Below are 8,266 nucleotides of genomic sequence, written 5' to 3'. Positions count from 1 at the left end.
AAATAGAGAGACTAGTTATGATAATTAACTCAAAATTAGTTACACTGTTGTGAAACTTTTTACAGTGAAATAAACTACCATAAAGCATATCTTCTTGCTACTTATCCAAAATGCAGCACTGTTGTAAACTACAAGAATTCAGATTTCTATCAAATTAACCATAATTAATAAAGTCTACACAAAATGCACATAAACTTTTCCTACAAAAAATAGTGTTCCACCCTAATGTCTTCCTTTTTAATGAGTCTTCCACTTCACCAAAATGCATCTTCAAAAAACTATATTCACCATAATTATGCATAAATATTTAAAAAAAGTCGTGCATCTCTAACATGGTAACTTGACTTGCACCTCCACTATGGGTTCCATTCAAAATCACATGATCTGAAGATAGAGAAATTGAACCTTAGTCTTGTGGTTGCTGCCAATAATTAAGAAGGTTAAGTATATATTTTTAAAAGATTGTTAAAAGTTATATTGTACATATGAATGAAATACTTGCTTACAATCAACAAATAAGTAAAATTTTGATTTGAATGAAGGGCATGCTCACTATCTATTGATGTTGCATAGTTTTCCTACATAATTGAATAAACTTATATAAGTAATGTGTATTGTAAAGATCAAGTATAAGTAAGTAGTATTACAAATAAAATATAGTAGTAATAAAATTATGCATAAATCACCAAATTTTCTTGAGGTTTTTTCTTCTTTCGTGATACATTTGTCTTTCTCTTTATAGCCAATTTTTCATTCCAATATTTGGGTCGTTTTTTACTCTTATACGGGCATTCTTTCTTTTTTTCCCTTTTGCTTCCACATAATCAAAAGTGTTTGCATTGTTGTCAAATTCACCATTTGCAATTTATATGGATATGTTATACATTCCAATTGGTTCTCCTTCCATAGCCTTTTTAGCCAACATATCATTAATAATCTTGTTGGATTCTTCATAAACTTTGGATAGAAAAGTGTAAGTTTCATGAGATTCAGATGCTATGTTTGTTAGTTTAACCATTCGAGGACATAATTCATTGTATCGCTTCATGAAGTGAGATTTTATGTCCAAATCAATATGGCATCCTTTCCAATCTTGATTATTCCCGACCTTGCTTCTCTTATCCACCTTTTAAGTATATAGTGCGAAGGAATAAGCTTAATATTTATCGCATTTAAAACTTTCAAAGCATGACTACATAAAATACCACGTGTCTCAAATTTACGACAATCACAAAAAACTTTTTGATCCTCTAAATTTCCCATTATTTTCCGCTCCTTCTTGTCATCATCAATTATGACAATTACAACCCATCTTTCAAATTCTTAATGCAAGTGTCTAGATACTCTTCATATTCCTCTTGGAACTCCTCAAATATTTTTGAAGTGTAAATGGTTCCTGCTTGAACAAGCATTTGAGCCTTCTTCAGTTTCAACCTAGGAAATTTATGTCTTGACTTGTAATCGGCTTCAGACTCATTGTTTCGTTTTACATTTACAACTCTTTCAAAATGTGTGAAAAATTGAACCAAATTTAAATTTGACTTCAAATGATTTTTCAAATCAGCATTGAAGCTCTCACTTAATTGAGTAAATCTCATATCTGCGGTGAAAGTTTTTCGAACATAAGCTTATGCCCACTTTTCCTTCACTCGATAAATTGATTGTAGCCAAGAATCATCAAAAACATTATGCTAAAGAAGTAGAGCATGCCATGCATTCTAAAATTTGTCTTTTTCTTCATGTAGATCAATGCATGCTTTAAAATACGAGCATAATTGTGAAGTCTTTTGGTATAGATGGTTCACATGCCTTAAGGCATATTCTCTTATATGCCAAATGCATAGTCCATGGAATGTTTGAGGCATAACAAGATAAGTAGCCTTAGCCATTGCTGCATCTTGATTGGTTAAAATGGTTTTAGGCTTTGCTCCACCCATAGCTTTGAGAAAAGTTGCAAATGACCATTGAAAAGAAGGAATTGTTTCATCATAGATAAATGTTGCCCCAAAAACAACTGTTTGTCGGAAATTATTAAGTCCAACAAATACTCCTAATGGTCAATAATCATTATTTATCTTCTATGTTGTTTCAAAAGTGATGACATCACCAAAATATCCATAATCATTTATCATTTGTGCATCGAACCAAAATATATTTGTTATTTGCTCTTCAACATCCATTTGAAAGTCATAAAAGAAGGAGGGATTTTCCCTTTGTCCTTTGAAATACATCAACAATGCACCAACTTCACCATATCGTAATGAATGATTCCTTTTAGTTTGAAGGTAATTCTTATGATCTTGCCTTGTATAACCAACAAACTTTATTCCACCAACTTGTTTGGATATATATATTCGTGAAAGTCTTTTGGCTTTAATCCTGATTCATCGGCCAACACAATTTGTGAAGCTTGTGACTCAGAGATGTGTCTATGAGAGCGAATCATATGGACATACCCTGGTGGTTGAAGAGGGTGATTATGTTCATCTACAAAGTCGACAACCTTGTATTTTCTAGTTTTTCGATCAAGTGAAATAACCATACGTGCTTTACATCTAGTTCTAGCTTCTGCTCTAGACTCTTTTGTCAAGTGGTCTCGTTTGTCGACACCCCATTTTCCCTCTTTAAAACACGAGAATATTCATGAAGTCAGAATTCCATCTATTTTGCTTTTATTTCCATATTCTCGACGAATATCAAATTCAACTCTCCTACTATACTCATTATAAAACTCTTAGGCAGTTGCCTCATATTCAAACTCATTTTCCAATTGTGGTATATAATCAAAAATATTATCTTCACTATTTGGCAAAATAATTTCATGAATATTGTGGACCCATTGAACCACACCTTCAGAAGTTGAAATTGATGACTCATTTGAATTTTAATGAAAAAATATATTCAATTTGTTAAATGATAAAAGTCATATAAACTCATATGCATATTTGTGTATTAAAAAAAAGGAATATATTTTTTAGTTAAGTTATAATGAAATTGGCCGAGTTTATTACCCATAGCATCACAATCCAGGGGTATATGGTTAGACATTTTCTGCACTTTGCACACAACTCACAATACGATATGAAAGTGTTACGGCGAGATAACATAATAATAAGGTGAAATGCTACTGTTAAAACAATGAAGGAGATTATGAAGACGAGTGAAATGAGCTATGTAGACTAAGATGAAAGGTGATTTCCGATTAGTACGCTTGTAGTTGATATGCTTGAAGAAGATGACATTGTTGTGGGTTTCATAATGAGTTTCATGTTCTCAATTTTTTGTGTTTGGATCCAAAATTGATTACCTCCACTTTCTGATAGTTTTATATTTATTAAACTTTAAATGGCCTAAAGTAAAAAAAATCCTAACCAATTATCTCTTTTAAAATACGTGTCCTTCAGCTAGACAGAGAAATGTCAATTACCATTTCCTAAAGAAATGGAGATGATTTGGACTCGTATTGGGGAGCTTAGCACACTACACGTGAAAATAAAGGATGGAACTAATGTCATATTTTAATAGAGTAATTCTGCTTGCTAGACACCTATATTGTTGCTTCCACCCATTCATATTTCCATGGGTGTTTGCAGTGCGGTTTTGGCGTAAAAAATCATCTGAACCGCGAGAGAAAAAGTGTGCGGTTCGGTTTAGTTCGATTGACTTTTAAAAATAAAACCGAACCAAACCAATGCGGTTTGGGTTGGTTCAATTTCTTTACAAAAAATTATTGAGCCATACATACCTATATAGATGACAATATAACTTTGTATTTAGTCATTTATGCATTGTCAAATAACAACAAAATTCATCATATTTGGATAACAACTTTCCATTTAATATACAAAAATAATATTAGATAAAAGTAGAATAAAACACATAAAGTAATAGCATAAAACAATATCAAAAACATTATAATGAAATAGAAAAAAAGGAGATAAAAGATTAGAGAAGATGAAAAAGAAAGAGCAGAAGAGAGGAGAGATTAGATAAGAAGAGAAAAATTAAAAACGTAATTAGAAGAGGGATCAATAGAATAAAAATAATAAGATGAAAAAGAAAGAACTTAAGAGATGAAAGACTAGAAAAGAACATGTGATATGTACTTGAAAAAAAAAATGAGAAAAAGACGCGATACCACTATGAGAGATTTGAGAAGACTTAAACTGAAACTTTAAGTGTGAGGAAAAGAAAATCATTCTTAATCGTAAGGCTACGACATAATAGGTTTGAGTTTGGGTTGGATATAAGTCAACTGAAGTTTTGGGGTTGTAATATAATGTGGTTTGGTTCAGTTTGTAAAATACAAACCGCAAACCGAACCGAACCGCGCGGTTTGTTAAAAAATGACCCAAACACATCCGAATCAATTGCGATTTTTTGTAGTTTCGTTTTGGTTTAGTTAGATTTTACAATTTTCTATTGGGCCGTTTTGATTTTGAACACCTCTACCTATTTCTGTGAATCTTTTGGACAATGTGATTAAAATGCCTCATGGAAGTTCTTCTCAAAGCTATATTAGCCGTAAAGTTCATTTCCCCAAATATTAACATAGGTGAAATATGTTTGTTTTTTTTTGGAGAAGCAAAATAAATTAAATAGAAAATAAACTCACTAGCACAAGTCATGCTAGGAGAGAAGCAGAGTCAATACAATCAATAGTTATGCAACAGAGGTAACTACAATACTAGAACCTTCCACTTCCCTGATACACCTTCTACCTACATACAACAAGTCCCTACTCATTACAAAAAAACAACCCCAAATACTACAAATACAAGAAACACCAGAATTCCACACAGGTTACGCTCAAAGTAACAAAATAAGAAACAACTTTCAGACCAGCCCCTGTCAAAAATTGATACGAAAGTAACCGCGCCAACCAAGACTTTGGATATTTGTAGTAGTGAGCCCGACATTCGAAGGCAAATAGCTAGAGCAACCTGCTGACATTTAACGGAGATAACCATAAAGGAAAAAACATAACCGCACCAAAACTGAATGACAAACTGAATTCGAGAAGCTCCACAGTACTAGAAACAAGACCCAGTTCCATATTCCAAAATTTCAGAAACATCAAATTAATATTGATACATACTGCACCAGAATTCTCTCTAAAAACATAAGCCTCAACTTCAAATCTGATCAGCATTCTCAAAAGTCATACACATCACTGCAATATTAAAAACTTCCTGCTCAATACAATACCCTGAATTGCACCAGAACGAAAGCTCTGATTATGAGTCTATATGCTGCTGCAAACTGCTGAGCAGATTGCAAGACAATCCTCCTTCATGGGAACCCATAACGATTTAATCGCGGCAGCCAATAACAACTCTAGGATTTGGATACCATAGGGTAAAATTGTAGTGTAGGCTACTTGATTTGATTTTCAACCAATTCCAAGACCATCGTTTCACATCTTTGACCATATTGATCATATTGATATACTTGTTTCTGAATATCTTCTCGTTTCTTGACCTCCAAATGCACCAGATGCAAGCGAACCAAATCACCCTAACCCTTTCGATGAGTGCTCTTCCACTACCAATGAGTCCTTCAAATTGATGAAGATGATCTATCCTCTCGTTACACAATGCTGTTGAGATACCCATCAAATTTGAAACATAGTACCATATACCTGCAAAAAACCGACATTCGAAAAATAGATGGGAGACCGATTCCTCGCTCCCACACCCACTGCAGCAAGATAAAGATCCTTGATCTATGACTCCTCTCCTATACAAGTTATCTTTTGTAACTATTTTATTCTGAATAAGCTTCCAGACTAGACAAGCGACTTTTGACGGGACTGAATTATGCCATATCTTCATCCATGGGAGATCAAGAAAGCTAGCTCTAGGCTCCAAGATCTTCTTATAGATTTCTCTAACAGAATATTCATTAGGTGTTTCTCCAACCCATAAGTCTATATTGTTCAAATCAGCCCACCAAATAGAACGCTCTCGTCCCCCGCTACTAACAGACCCATTGCACTCTCCGTATCTATTAGACAGGGCTTTGTACCAGAGACCACCTATATCACAACTCATTTTCCAAACCCATTTACCCAAAAGAGCATCATTAAAGACTTTCAAGTTTTTTAAGCCCAGACCCCCCCCCCCGTCTAAAGGTCAACATACCTTATCCCAATTAACCCAATTTATTTTCCTCACCTCCTCTCTACCCCCCCCATAGAAATTGTTTAAACAAAGATTCAAGTTTCAAAATGATACCTGACGGAGCCTTAAAGAAAGAGAGATAGTAGACTGGGACGACTGACAAGACTGATTTAATAATAACCACCGACCTCCGATGGACAGTTGGTTGTGCTTCCATCTCGATAATCTGGATCTCACATCATCGATAACGGGTTACCATGTCGCTATTCGTCGCGGGTTAGCCCCAATCGGTAAACCAAGATAAATAAATGGGATCATTCCAACTTTAAAATTTAATATGTTGGCTACCTCTTCTAACCAACCATGAGAGATATTAATCCCTGTGAGCAAACTTTTATGAAAATTCACCTTAAGACCCGACAGAAGTTCAAAAAGAAAAAGGTTTGCCTTCAAGCTCCTAATGTTACCCCATCCTTTTCTGCCGATAATTAAAGTGTCGTCGGCATATTGTAGATGAGAGAAACACTCACTGCCCTCTCCATCGAACCTGTACCCAGTAAAATGCCCCAACTCTAAAGATTTCTTTATCAATAAATTAAATCCTTCTGCTGCTAACAAGAAGAGAAACGGAGATAACAGATCTCCTTGACGAAGACCTCGACCCATCTCGAATTCCTTTGAGGGACTTCCATTGATCAACACTGAGATAGAGTCTGTTCGTAAGCATTCTTTGATCCAATTCCTCCATTTCTCATGAAAACCCATCTTTTGTATGACAAAATTAAGGTAGTTCCAATCAACAGATTCAAAAGCTTTTTCAAAATCTACCTTAAACATCATTACTTCTTTTTTCTTTCTTTTCGCCTCATCCGCAATTTCGTTTGCAATAAGAATTCCATCCAGTATTTGTCTTCCAGAAATGAAAGCTGATTGTGTTTCTGATACCACCGAACCAATCACCTTTTTTAGTCTGTTCGCTAGTACTTTGGATATAACTTTGTAAATGCACCCAATTAAGGAAATAAGTCTGAAATCTGACACTTTCACAGGGTTCTTTTTCTTCGGAATCAACACCAAAAACAAACAATTTGCGCCTCTAACAAACCGGCCATTAGAGTGGAATTCTGTTAAGACGCGAATGAAATCGATTTTGATGTCTTCCCAGAATTCTTTTACAAAACCAAAATTCACTCCGTCTGGCCCTGGGCTTTTATAACTTTCGCAATCCCAGACAGCCCTGCGAATCTCGTCTTCTGTGAATTCTTTAACCAACTCCTCATTGTCCAAGTTGTTGACTCTTTTGAAGTTCAAATTATATGGCAATGGTCTGACGCCCCTAGCGGCAAAATGGTTTTGAAAGTGGCTGATGTTTACGGTGATTTCCAATAAACAACCGCTAGTCTTCCAAACTATAATAAATATGGTTTGGTTACTCGCAGGATCGACTAGATTGATCCTAGGACATAGTCAAATAGGTTGTTATTCATGATAGTTCGAATTATGTCTATGATTGGTGTGTCTCGAAATAAGAAGTACTTGATCAAATAAATAAGGATTAGCAATCACCTTGTTATACACGTAAATATAACATCAGCGAAAGGTAAGTTAAAGATAAAACATAAGACAAAACTGTAAAAGTGCAAGAATCTTAAAGTGCAGAAAAGTTAAATGCTTCGAAGATAAATGACATGAAAATAAAGAGTGCAGGAATGTAAATGACAGAAAGTAAATGAAACGCAGTAATATCGAAAGATACTTGAATAAAGGAAAATACACATGTATTTAAGTTGGTGTTGGTGTCATACGTACATTTCTCAGCGAACTCTTTCTCTTAACACTTGATACTTGAGCAATATGTGAGTGATTTGTACAAAATGAACACACGGAATCCTAACATTAAGATCCTTATTTATACTAGTTTCGACCCTAACGGTCCTACACTAATCTAATGCCACGTTGCCCATAGAAAATCCAGGGATGCCATCTGTCTTCGTGCGGTTACATAAACTGTTTCGAAATTCAAATCATCCCGCCTGAATCCTCCTTCGACGCGTGGCAACATAATTATAATCGAGAATGCCACGAAAACACGCTAAGCTTCAGTACTTTGCATATTTCACAAAAACGTCTAAGTCCCAAAGATC

General features: G+C 34.7%; 1 pseudogene; it reads right to left on the bottom strand.

Annotated features, from left to right (window-relative positions):
• Nucleotides 1-671: 671 nt before the first annotated feature.
• On the bottom strand, nucleotides 672-7,234 carry LOC131656754 (protein FAR1-RELATED SEQUENCE 5-like; annotated as a pseudogene).
• Nucleotides 7,235-8,266: the final 1,032 nt, after the last annotated feature.

The sequence above is a fragment of the Vicia villosa genome, linkage group LG1 (genome assembly GCF_029867415.1).
Source record: "Vicia villosa cultivar HV-30 ecotype Madison, WI linkage group LG1, Vvil1.0, whole genome shotgun sequence".
NCBI lineage: Eukaryota > Viridiplantae > Streptophyta > Magnoliopsida > Fabales > Fabaceae > Vicia > Vicia villosa.
Note: the sequence above shows the minus strand (reverse complement) of the source record. Positions and strands in the feature narration are given on the sequence as shown.